Source organism: Octopus bimaculoides, chromosome 13, assembly GCF_046866305.1.
Source record: "Octopus bimaculoides isolate indiv1 chromosome 13, ASM4686630v1, whole genome shotgun sequence".
In the NCBI taxonomy this organism is placed as follows: domain Eukaryota; kingdom Metazoa; phylum Mollusca; class Cephalopoda; order Octopoda; family Octopodidae; genus Octopus; species Octopus bimaculoides.
In genome coordinates this window covers 58555516-58568015 of record NC_142940.1, presented here as the reverse complement: position 1 = coordinate 58568015, position 12500 = coordinate 58555516, and the positions used below count along the sequence as shown (strand labels likewise).

Genomic DNA, 12500 nt, shown 5'->3' with positions numbered 1-12500 from the left:
GTGTGCATGTATGTATGTGTGTGTGAGGGTGTGTATGTACCTCTCTCTGTGTTACCTCTGTGTGTGTGTGTCCGTGTTGGTCACCCCACCATCGCTTGACAAACGTAGCGGTTCGGCAAAGGAAACCGATAGAATAAGTAGTAGGTTCACAAAGAACAATTTTTTTTTTTTGGCGCCCGGCGAAAATATTCTTTTCTACTGTAGGCACAAGGCCCAAAAAACTTCGGTAGTGGGCCAGTCAATTAGATCGACGCCAGTACGCAACTGGTACTTAATTTATCAACCCCGAAAGGATGAAACGCAAAGTAGACCTCGGCGTAAATTTGAACTCAGAATGTAAAGCCTGACGAAATGCCGCGAAGCATTTCGCCTGGCGTGGCAACGTTTCTTATTTCTTTATTGCCCACAAGGGGCTAAACACAGAAGGGACAAACAAGGACTGACAAACAGATTAAGTCGAGTATATCGACAACACTGCATAACTGGGACTTATTTAATCGTCCCCGAAAGGATGAAAGGCAAAGTCGACCTCGGCGGAATTTGAACTCAGAACTTAACGGCAGGCGAAATACCGATTAGCATTTTGCCCGGTGTGCTAACGTTTCTGCTAGCTCGCCGCCTTACCCGGCGGAAATGTTATTTACGCATTGAATATATAAATTGTCTATTTTGCGTTATCGGATATTGTCTTAAGTTTTCAGCGTTGTGTGTGATCAGGGACTTATATCTTGTCTCTTCTTAGCATTGGGTAAGACGTCTGTAGGTAATGTGACATGCGGTGGAATGTCGTCAAAGTAGTTGGTAATAATATTCAGTTTGCATAGGCGTAGGGGTGACTATGTAGTAAGAAGATTGCTCCACAATCATATGTTTCCGAGTTCAGGCCCACTGCGTGGCATATTGGGCGAGTATTTTCTACTGTAGTCTCGGGCCGAAACATGCCTGGTGAATGGATTTGGTAGACAGGAGCTGAAAGAAGGCTGTCATATCTTTATACATATTCGTGTGTGTGTTTGTGCGTGTGTGAGTGCGTGCGTGCGAGTGTGTGCGTATGTGTCTGCGTGTGTGTGTATGTGTCTTTGTGCCTTTGTGTATGTGTTTGTCCCCCACCACTGCGTGACAACCGGTGTCGATGTGTTTACGTCCCCGTAACCTAAGACTTCTACAAAACTGCCGGATAGAGTAGGTTTCAGGCTTTAAAAAAAAAAGACAGAAATGCCGGTGTCTATTTTTTTCGACTAAACAACACAACACACATTAGCGCTTTACCCCAGCAAGGCCGCAGTCAGATGACTGAAACAAATAATACATAAAATATAAAAGAAGGGTCTCTAATCACCAACTTTATTTGATGTTAACAGGGGTCATCATTCATTTTAGATACTTTTGGCAAAAGCTAATTTATCGACTCCAGATTTTACTACAATTTTCTAACGACAGTGGGGAATCATGCATAATTCTTAATCGAAGGTGGCGCATTGATCTGTTAATGATTAGTGCTTATCTTAGAATTTCAATGCATTGGATAATATAGTTGTAGCTATATTTATGTTTCCCAGTCGGTCAGGATGGTCATATATGTAAAATCTGAATGATTAGACTAGGAGAACATTTTCGTAGTGAAAGTCTCCCCTCTTCACGTCATTGATATTGTCCAAGGAAAGGAACTCTACTTTAGGAATGATACACTTTATATGGCATGACAAGTCTCAGGAACCGCTTATTCCAATTTCATATGTATAAATCGAGTAACTTTTTGTCTTGTAATTGTGGCCTAATGAAGAGTGGTCAAACTCAAGGTATCAATAAAGCAACAGGACTGTATGTGTGTGGGGAGGCGGGATCAGCATCTTACGAAGTGGAACTGCCCTGTTTGTAATGTGGACGCAATGATCCTTTCTACAGTTTAAAATGTGTTTCGAGTGCCTGTATCGCACACCATTGTATGTTTATCTTAGATACCAAAACGAATGAACATTAGTTATTATTACAAGCTACTTACCAAAAACGAGGAGACAAAACAACAGATATATTCTCATGATAGTTATTCCTATTTTTGTTATTCACGCCGATGTCTATGTAATAGTTACCATACTTGGAGCATTCTCTTATATAATGACATATGCCGCAACAGATGTCACCCAGAATCATCAAGAACCATCACATATGTGTCATGCTTCACTGTGGTACATATCTGAAACGTCTCTGGTTATGATTTACACGATTGTTAATAATTTATACACGCTCAATGAGATGTCATGCCGGGATTTATATGTTGCTTCGAATTGTTCAAATAGCAAAGAAACTGCTTCGTGCACATGCCGATTTATTATCGATTAGGAGATATCTGCACAAATCAGCAAAGCTTTTGTTAGTTTGTTAGATTCATAAAGCTAGTGGGGAACCGCTAATTGAGGAGTAACAACGAGGTCGAAACTCTGTGTGAGCCAGAGTCCCTTGTACAAATAAAACGAGTGGCATTATGAACACAAATTCATCGTAAAGGAACTGTTTTCTTGTGATGAAATACGTTTAGTGTGTTCGAATCAACTGGAACGTATTAAGAAAAAATATGTAAGTCATCATTACTTACCTGTGCTTCTATTTTAAAAGGTTTGATTATGCATGTGTTTGCGTGTGTGTATGTGTTTATTTTTTAGTTTGCACGCGTGTGCGTATATGCCGGCCGTTTATCACCGGTTTTACCCAGGTCTTTTCAAACTAGATCAGAGCTTCGCCCCTTTAGAGAAGATGGATTAATCTTGAGAGAAGAATCACTTCTTGAGAACACCAATCTTGAGAACACTAACTCAGTGGAGGTTGCTAAGCACCCAATTCTACCATAGACACGTATTCCATGTGGTTGTAATATCGATTAATTCCCTGGCGTTGAATGTGTGTTTTTTTACAACCTATAAATTTGTGTTGAGTCAAATAAATTCCAACCGATGAATAGAAATGGATTGGCATGCTTCTTATGTTACCAATCAGGCAATAGGACAGCTGAATACTTAATTTACGCATCCATTCTATAACAAGTGGAGGGTAATAATTGTTGTTTGAAGATCGACTTAGCATTCTGTTACGCTGGAAGTTCGAATCTGGAATTTTGACTGAGATCCATTCTGAGAAATCTTTACATGATGTAGACGAAGAGCGAATGAAGAATCCATTATACCCATATTCAAACTCCGAAGATTGCGGACTTGTGGAGTTATGTTGAACAAATCTTATTAATATTAAAAGAAAAAATAAGATGTTTAAGAATACAATGAAAGGACTGTGTGCATAGAATTTCTTCTCTTAACAACAACTCAACATGTTCGGTATAATTTCAATGGGAAGTTAAGATGAATTGGGAAAACATAAATACCCTCCAGGTAAATTACGAAACAATGGATGAGATAGGCGAATATTCTAATGGAAGCTTAATGTTTAACAGACATGATAATTGTGTCTAACTAAGAGTTTCATTTTAGATTAAATTTTATGTTGTTTTTAAAAGAAAATTAGGAGAGTGATTTCCAGATTAACGATGTCATTTGGATTGGCTGATTAGGAATTTGATTTTTGGTTTTCTATGATTTGGTTGTGCCTTACTGTCAGATATTTAGTTTAATCCCTCAAGAAGTTAATCTGGATATTGTTGTCAGTTTTAACTTTTATGGGAATTATAATTGCAATGTGCATAGATTTTACTATATTGTATAGAAGTGACTTGTTCATTATCGAATTTATATGAGGGCGTATAAGTAGTGGCAGCGAATCGTGACACTACTTGTCTTCGGTTGTATTTAGTTTTAGATAACATTTAATATAAACTTTCACAAAGAACTCAACAGTATATTTTATATCGGCTTTAAAGATGACACAGAATAAGTTATTACATACATATTGTATTACATAATTGAAAATGTGGTGCATTTTATATCAGTAAATTGATATATTCATATAAACATATATTCATATGAGCCGTATTCCAATATGTTCTTTGTGAAATCTTTAGATATTTTGATTAACGGATTTCATAGCTGAGACATTGAAATGTAAAAGTCAACTATGAAAGTTTCCTGCAAAAATACAGCTTTTGTGTTACTAATTTTACGCCAAAACTTTGGATTTTATTTTATTGTTTGTTTTATTTTATTGGGATTTAACTAGAGGTGTTTATTGGAATGAATATGAACCTAGAGATTCTAACGAAAATGTCAGGGAAATTTCGGGGTTAAAGAGCCGTCAAAATAATCATATCTTTACAACTTAACCAGAGAAGGAACCAGGGAAAGAACAGTGCACATACTCAGTTTTGTTCAGGACATCTGAGACTGGTTGAGGAATCTAGAAGTTATCACCAAAACTGGAGATGTAACTCCAAATCTTTAACTGAAAGAGTTGGGGTTAAAGTAGATGACGAATTAAGTCTACCGGCATTTAATAGAGAATGCAAAGAGCTGGAATATAACAATGCATCACATCCAATGCTCTAATATTTTTTTAAAAACTACCAGCCTTTATTGATTTTCATTGTGTCGACCAAGAAACACAGAGCGCAGAAATGGAGAATATGTATGTATTCATATGGCCACTGCTCATGAGCAGAAACCAGATCAAATCAAATTATATATATATATATATATATATATATATATATATATACACACATAATGATTATTTAAATTATGTCTGTGATTGTAGGCTTAACGAAAAATGTAAAGTTACCAATTATTGTAAACGTAGAGACCTAGTATACTAGGCACCCGTTGAAGCGGAAGGCAAGCATTTCTATTATGTTGGAACAACAGCCTGTTAAGTGAAAACTCGACTTGCGAACCATGAGATCTCCTTTAGAAATACTAATGAAAAGAAACATCAGGGGCCTTATTAAATTTATGAGGAAACTAAAAGATAGCAATATAAATTATAAGAGCAAATGGAAAATTTGAATCAACGGTCAAGCGTACCTGTCACCAGCCAAAACATGGTTGCTTACCTGGAGGAAACATAATACATTGTATTCTCTAAACATAACTTTTAAACGATAGACCTGAGAAAATATCCTAATTTTCTCAGAGCATGACCGCAGCCACTTGGCTGAAAAACATAAATAAATAAATAAATAAATACGCGTATATATATATATACGTGCAAATATAGACATATATGCATGTATATTTATACATGCATATATGCATATATACATGTATATATATACGTATGTACATATAGGTGTGTATATGTCTATATTTATCACTATCAATCTATATCTTTCAATATTTTTCTCACTATTTATACATGTACATACATAGAAATATATGTGCATGTATAAATATATGTACATATATAGACTATATGTACACATATGTTATATATATATATATATATATATATATATATATATATATATATACATGCACAGAAGCACACACACACATATCTGCAGTATTAATGCAGATGTGTACTGCACAAGATACATCATATTGTCATAGGAACGTATCTTTTACCCAAGTGCTTCTAAAATATATTTATGAATTACAAATTCTGTGAGACTGCGGTATAAATAAACATAACGAGTAAAATAGTTGTCAGAAAGAGTTAACTTTTCATACGTAATTGAAACAAAATATGCGCGATCATTCGTCGTAGACACTCTCCACAAAGTTTTGCTGTGAGAACTGCATGTCTCTTGAGCCGCCATGCGAAAAATTAATTGAAAGGAAAAACAAAATCTGTCATCAAAAGTCACGTGAGAGTTAACTTTAAAACAGTCGGAACGTATAAATAAATACAAGATTGTTAATAAAGTAATCTAGAGGCATAATTCATAAAAGACCGTGAGACGTTTATGAAGATTTAGCGAACGTCTACAATTTTAAATCAATATCTATAAGTTTTCAATAGACTTAAGTTATCTTGTTCTGACTATAAGAGATGTTTTCGACATTGACTAGTTCAAAATGGCGTTCATTTTCAGTGCATGTAATACCAAGTTGTCAAAATGTCACCAAATTCTTCTAACGGAACATGTGCTTAAAATGTCAAAAATAAACATACAAAATGATTGACATAAGCACTTTCTTTTATTTATTCATTTAATTTGTTATTTTTTCTGAAGGTGTAAAAATATGACGCTTAAATGAAATGAAAATTCTATGGTATATTCGATCGGGTTACATATATATATATATATATATATATATATATATATATATGTATATACATAAAGATTTGAATCAATATAAATTTAACACTATCTCCCCTTTGTCAATGCTTCTAAACAAACAAAGGAATATGACCTTTACCGCAAAATTTGTATTTTCCATTTGAAAAATCTTGCTCGCATTAAAATTTCTGAAAATGAATCAGAGACATGTGCCCTGAAAAATCGACTCCAATTCTGATTGTAAAAGCAAGGCTATTGATATTGTCCCTATTCCTTTGAGTAATTAAAAGAACAAAAGTCTGGCATCTGCTTTTAGCTCACCACCACCGCCATTACTAGCCTAAAATATGCGATATCAAAACATAATGTTGGCGCTCTTTTATCGTCGAGTGTAAAGTTAGTAAAATGCAAATGAAATTGTTAGAGTTCACTTACTTAAGATAATAAACTAATGCATGTTAGTAATTTTGTTGTTGTTGTTGTTGATTGTATTGTTATTGTTGCTGCATTTACTGTTGCTGTAGCTGCTAGCGATATTGGTGCTGTTGCATTAACCGCATTTATTTTCTTATTGTTGTTGTTGTTGTTGTTGTTGTTGTTACACACCCACACCTACTATTGTAGCAATTATTATTTTTCTTCTAGCTAGCTGTTGTTCATGTTGCTGCTGTTGTCGCTGTTGCTGCAACTATTTTTGTTATTGTTGCTTTCGAATTTTTTGCTACCGCAGTTGCTGCATCGCATTTTGTTGTTGTCATTGTTATTCTTGTTGGTGCAGCAGCTGCTTTTCTTGTTTATGTTGTTGCTGCACCTACTCGGGTTGATGTTGTTTTTGCTGCAGCTGTTGCCGTTGCGGACGTTGCATCAACGTTTGTTGCTGTTATCGTTATTGTTGTTGTTGCTGTTGCTGCAACAGTCTGTATTGTTATTGTTGTTGATACTCTGTTATCTTTATTGTTGTAAAACTACCATAATTAGCTACAATTATGTCATTGTTTTTGTTGGGCTAGCCTATTGGGCTAGCCTGTATTGGGCTGCATTGGGCTAGCCTGTACTTCAGATTATAGCGTTAGAAACTTGTTAATATAATATGAATGTCTAAGGCTGTGAGCGGACAGAAACGTTAGCATGCCGGGCGAAATGCTTAGCGGTATTTCTTCTGTCTTTAAGTTCTAAGTTCAATTTTCGCCAAGGTCGACTTTGCCTTTCATCCTTTCGGGGACGATAAATTAAATACCAGTTGCGTTCTGGGGTCAATCTAATCGACTGGCCTCCTCCCTCAAAATTTCGGGCCTTGTGCCTGGAGTAGAAAAGAATATAGTGACTAAGCCGGTGAGCTGGTAGAATCACTAGCATGCCCAACAAAATACTTAGCGATATTTCGTCAGTCTTAATATTCTCAGTTCAAATTCCGCCGAGGTCAAATTAACCTTTTACCATCTTGTGGTCGATAAAACAAGTATCAATGGAGCACTGGGGTTGACATAAACGTGCCAAAATTGTGCCAAAATGTATTCTAAAGCTACAATATATGCGCACATTTAGGTATACATACATATATGGGTATCTCTTTGTCTATGTGTTACAGAAAGAGGCGGACATCGTTTTGGGATATAAAAATGAGGTAAGGGACAAAAAAAGTGATTGAGAAACACTGGTGTAGGATTTGCCTAGAGCTTTGTGAAAGATTTGGTTGGTAACTAGCAAGATGGTCATGGGTAATTAAGTTTATTATTGTTGATAGCTATGGTGGTGTTTCACGTTGAATAATCCTTGATCCGGGCGGAGACACGGCCAAAGTTGTTCCAGATTACTTTTCATCCTTTTTCTATATTGAGCATTCAAGCTTACTGTCGCTGATAATCACTTTCTGGTTTAGCTTCAAGTTGAGTATACTTGATCCAGGAGTCCTCAAGACCAAGATTGTTCCTTCAGATAATGTTCAACTTATCATTCATTTCATTTTGTATTTTGTTTATTTTGAAGACAGTAGATGTGATGCAATGCTAATTTGACTGCTGTTTCTAGCCTGTTGAACGTCTATATAGAGGAATTCTCGATTTGGACTCCAGTTTTGTTATATAAGGCAAATCAATGCTTACACTACGGGCTGCTTTTATCAAACGAAATGTGAAACTGTTTAAATATCACTGACGTACCCACTCTATAGGAGAGTAGATATGGTTAGATGGCAATTAAATATATTAAAACAAAGTGAAACATTATCGTTATTATTAACATTAATAAAGTTGTTATTGCTATTATTATTGTTGCTGCAGGTGTTCATGTTGTTGTCGTCGTCGTAGTTATTACATCCCTTTCGCTTCTGTTCTTCGAATTCAAGTACATTATCGTAGCAATGTATGTTTTTAGAATACCTGCATCGTTAAAATTGATATATTTAAATATCTATCTATCTTGAATGTTTGTATATACGCACACATATATAAGCACAAACACGTACATATATACCTACGTTCATACATACATGGATATAAACACAGGGATGAGAGAGAGAGAGAGAGAGAGGGAGGGAGAAAGTGAGAGGGAGAGAGAGAGAGAGTGAAAGAGTGAATCTTTTTATTATTCCATTATATTAGTTAATCAAAAGAATATATGTATTAAAAATCAATCAATATTAATTTGCATAAAAGAAAACTTAATACATTTACAAATATGCATACATACATACATACATACATACATACATACATACATACATATATATATATATATATATATATATATATATATATATATATATATATATATATATATATATATATATATATATATATATATATATATATATATATATATATATATATATATATATGTATGCATACATAATACAGCTAAACTTAGGCATACGCACATCTGCACAAGCACACACACACATATACGTATATAGACAAAAATACATATATACATATATACATACATACACATATATACGTATATACATATACACACACGTATACCCAAGCATACATACGCAAGCACACCACACGCATTCATATGATGTGTGGTGGCGTGTGTTCGTCGACTTTATGAAATGTTATGATAATATAATTTAATATTTATTCATTATCGATTCATCGATTATTATTATTACCATTATTATTATCATAATCATTATTATTATTATTATTATTATTATTATTATTATTATTATTATTATTATTACTATTATTATTATTTTTATTATTATTATTATTATTATTATTATTATTATTATTATTATTATTATTATTATTATTATTATTATTAGTATTAGTATTGATCTATTCTGACAACACACGAGTCAAATTTCTACGGGGTTTGCAGTTATTTGAGTTGATTGAAATCGATCAGAGAGTATAACAAGTTGCTTGTATTGATTGAATCTTCTAGAGACAGGGAATGCTGGGACCCAATCTGTTCATTGGATACATCATCTATCACGTTTCGATCTCTATTCAGCTTTTGAGATTTCTCTTCAGCATTTAAAATCAAGTAAAATGTGTTTTATTTTTTATCGTTCCTGATGTTATTGTTGTGGTTTCTTTGTTTTCACAAGTTTCTTTTTTGTTTGTTTGCTTTTTTTGTCTCATAAAGCGGAGGTTACAGTATACAATGATTGGTGAAAATGACGAGTTGCAGATTTGAACCTGGAAGAATATGGACGTGAAGTACAGAACTAACTTTTAGGTACAATTTTGATATCGAGTCACTCTCGTGAGGTTTCAGGCTTTTGTTTTCGCTTTTTTTTTTTTTTCCTTCTTGGAGCCCTCGAACTGTGACCATGCTGGAGCATTGCCTTGAAAGGATTAGTGAAACATTTAGACACCAGTACTTCCTTTTTCTTCAAAAATTCGATTTGGGTTCCTCTGCCGTACCAAACAATTACGGAGATGTAAACAATCTAATACTAATCGTCAGGCGTTGATGAGAACAAACACAAATACACATATGTATGTATGTATGCATTTACGTATGTATGTTTTTATGTATATATGTATGTGTGTATGTGTGTATGTATGTGTGTATGTATGTATGTATATACGTGTGCCCGTATGAGTGTATGCATGCATGTGTGCATGTATGTATGTATGTGCGTGCATGTATGTGTGTATGTACGTACGTATGCATGTATGTATATACGTGCGTACGTATGTATGTGTGTGTATATGTATGTATGTATGCATGTATGTATGTATGTACGAATGTATGTATGTATTCTCATGCATTTAGTTCCATGTCTGAACCTGCGCACATGTACGTAAATGTTAAACTTAAGAAACATTTTACAAATGTTTGTAATTCTACTTAATCTCTGTGTGTGTGTGTGTATATATATACACACACGCGCACGCGCGCGCACACACACACACACACATACACACGCGCGCACACACACACACACACACACACACATACACACACACACACACACACACACACACACATATATATATATATATATATATATATACATACACACATGACTGGCCTCAGCACAGGTTCCGTCTACCAACGTCACACATTCGGCCCGGGGATATAATAAAAAGGCATTTTTCCAAAGCTGCAGTCCATGCACTTAACTCAGAGGCACGGAGTTCTAAAGAATATATTTCCTGAAGTTCCTCTTCAGTGGGAACGAAACCGACACCTCATAATTGTGATGTGGATTTCTTAACCACATAGCCTACAGTGTTTATTTCCCAATGAACTGTCACCGCTTTGTATTACCATTGAGGATTCTACATAATTATGTTATTCAATATTGCAAGAGAATCAAACGAATAGTTAGACCCACCCCCAGCGACATCAGACTCCCGACTTCGACTAAAAACCATGAAATTTCATTGAGTTATATTGACAAAATTACTGAATGTGAAGACTGCCCGGAAGCGTAATACGTGGACGATAGGTGGCAGGGTGAGAACGGGGTTTACTGTGGTTGTACATGTTTTCGTATATGCGTCTGTAAATATGTCATTGTTTGCGCGCATATACATGCACCTACATGTGCGTACGTATAAGAATTTATACGCAAAAATATATGTATAGGCATGCATCTATACGTCAATATTAATACATGAATGTATGTATGTATCTCTCTCTATTGACATATATATATATATATATATATATATATATATATATATATATATATATATATATATATATATATATATATATACATATTTATATATATGTGTGTGAACATATATGAAAGCATATATGTACGTATATACACAGACAAACTCATATATGACTGCATTATATATAGAGAGAAGATAGGGAGTATGTGTACAATGTGTGCGTATAAATAGGAATCTTTGAAAATATATGTGCAGGTATAAGCATCAGTATGTGTACGTGTTAGGAAGACAAACAATACAGATTGGACGATGCTACTGCTAATCTAATTAGTCAATATTTAATTAGTAATTAATTAAAGCGAGCCATTCCTTTGGCCTGCTATAGACCTTTCCTGTGATAGGAATCGATGACAAGAGGCGAAGGGTGGTTCAGGAGAGATTTTCGAAATAATAACGAAAGTAGACAGTAAATACCGAATCGTGTACAAAGTTAAACTAGTTAGTAGCTAGTTAGTAAAAAAAATATTTAATTAACTGCTGAGCTGGTGAGAAAAGATGTGCTGAATAGCGAGCGGGTAAATGGAACAGCAGTGAAAATAATGGTCATTGTTGAAATCGCATCGTACTGGAAATACGCGACAATAAACAGACGAACATAATCAAATACGTGAACAGACAGACATGTATATATATAGACATACACTCAGACGCGTACACATACATACATATATACAAGTATATATATATGTGAGTATAAAAACTACAAATTACAATTGTACTGATTTATATGTATGAGTATTGACTTTTTCTTCTATTAACTTTTGGTATGAGGGAGTTGAAGAATGCACACTGGTGTCATTGCAATTTACTGGTTCCATTGCAAGTCCTCAAGGTTCGCCTACTATTCTTTCACCGACTACGGATGTCAGTAGGTGGAAGCTGCTTATTAAAATGTAAACAATTTTGTGCCTAGGAATAAAATGATTTGCATAATGGGAGAAGATTGACAACCGGACATTAATTACAGTACCACGTTTTATGGCTTACTGCAACGACATTTATGGCGAACCGAATGTAAACGCTACTATGATTCAATATGAACTGCTATATATATATATAAATAATTAAATGTATAAACTACATACATACATATAGATACGTACCATCTCATATATATAGATATATATATATATATATATATAAATATATATATACATATATATATATATATATATATATATATATATATATAT

The 12500-nt window shown here is 34.3% G+C and overlaps 1 long non-coding RNA gene across 4 annotated transcripts in view; it reads right to left on the bottom strand.

The window, feature by feature from the left end:
* The window catches only part of LOC149132923 (uncharacterized), a 202297-nt gene that overhangs the window by 9917 nt on the left and 179880 nt on the right, over positions 1-12500 (bottom strand). For 3 of the 4 annotated variants that reach the window (XR_016244124.1, XR_016244123.1, XR_016244122.1), the window contains exon 1: positions 2003-2110. The exons of the other annotated variant lie outside the window; for it this stretch is intronic. This is a non-coding gene — a long non-coding RNA (uncharacterized LOC149132923). Of the gene's footprint in view, positions 1-2002; positions 2111-12500 lie in introns of those variants that run through there. 4 annotated transcript variants of the gene reach the window in all.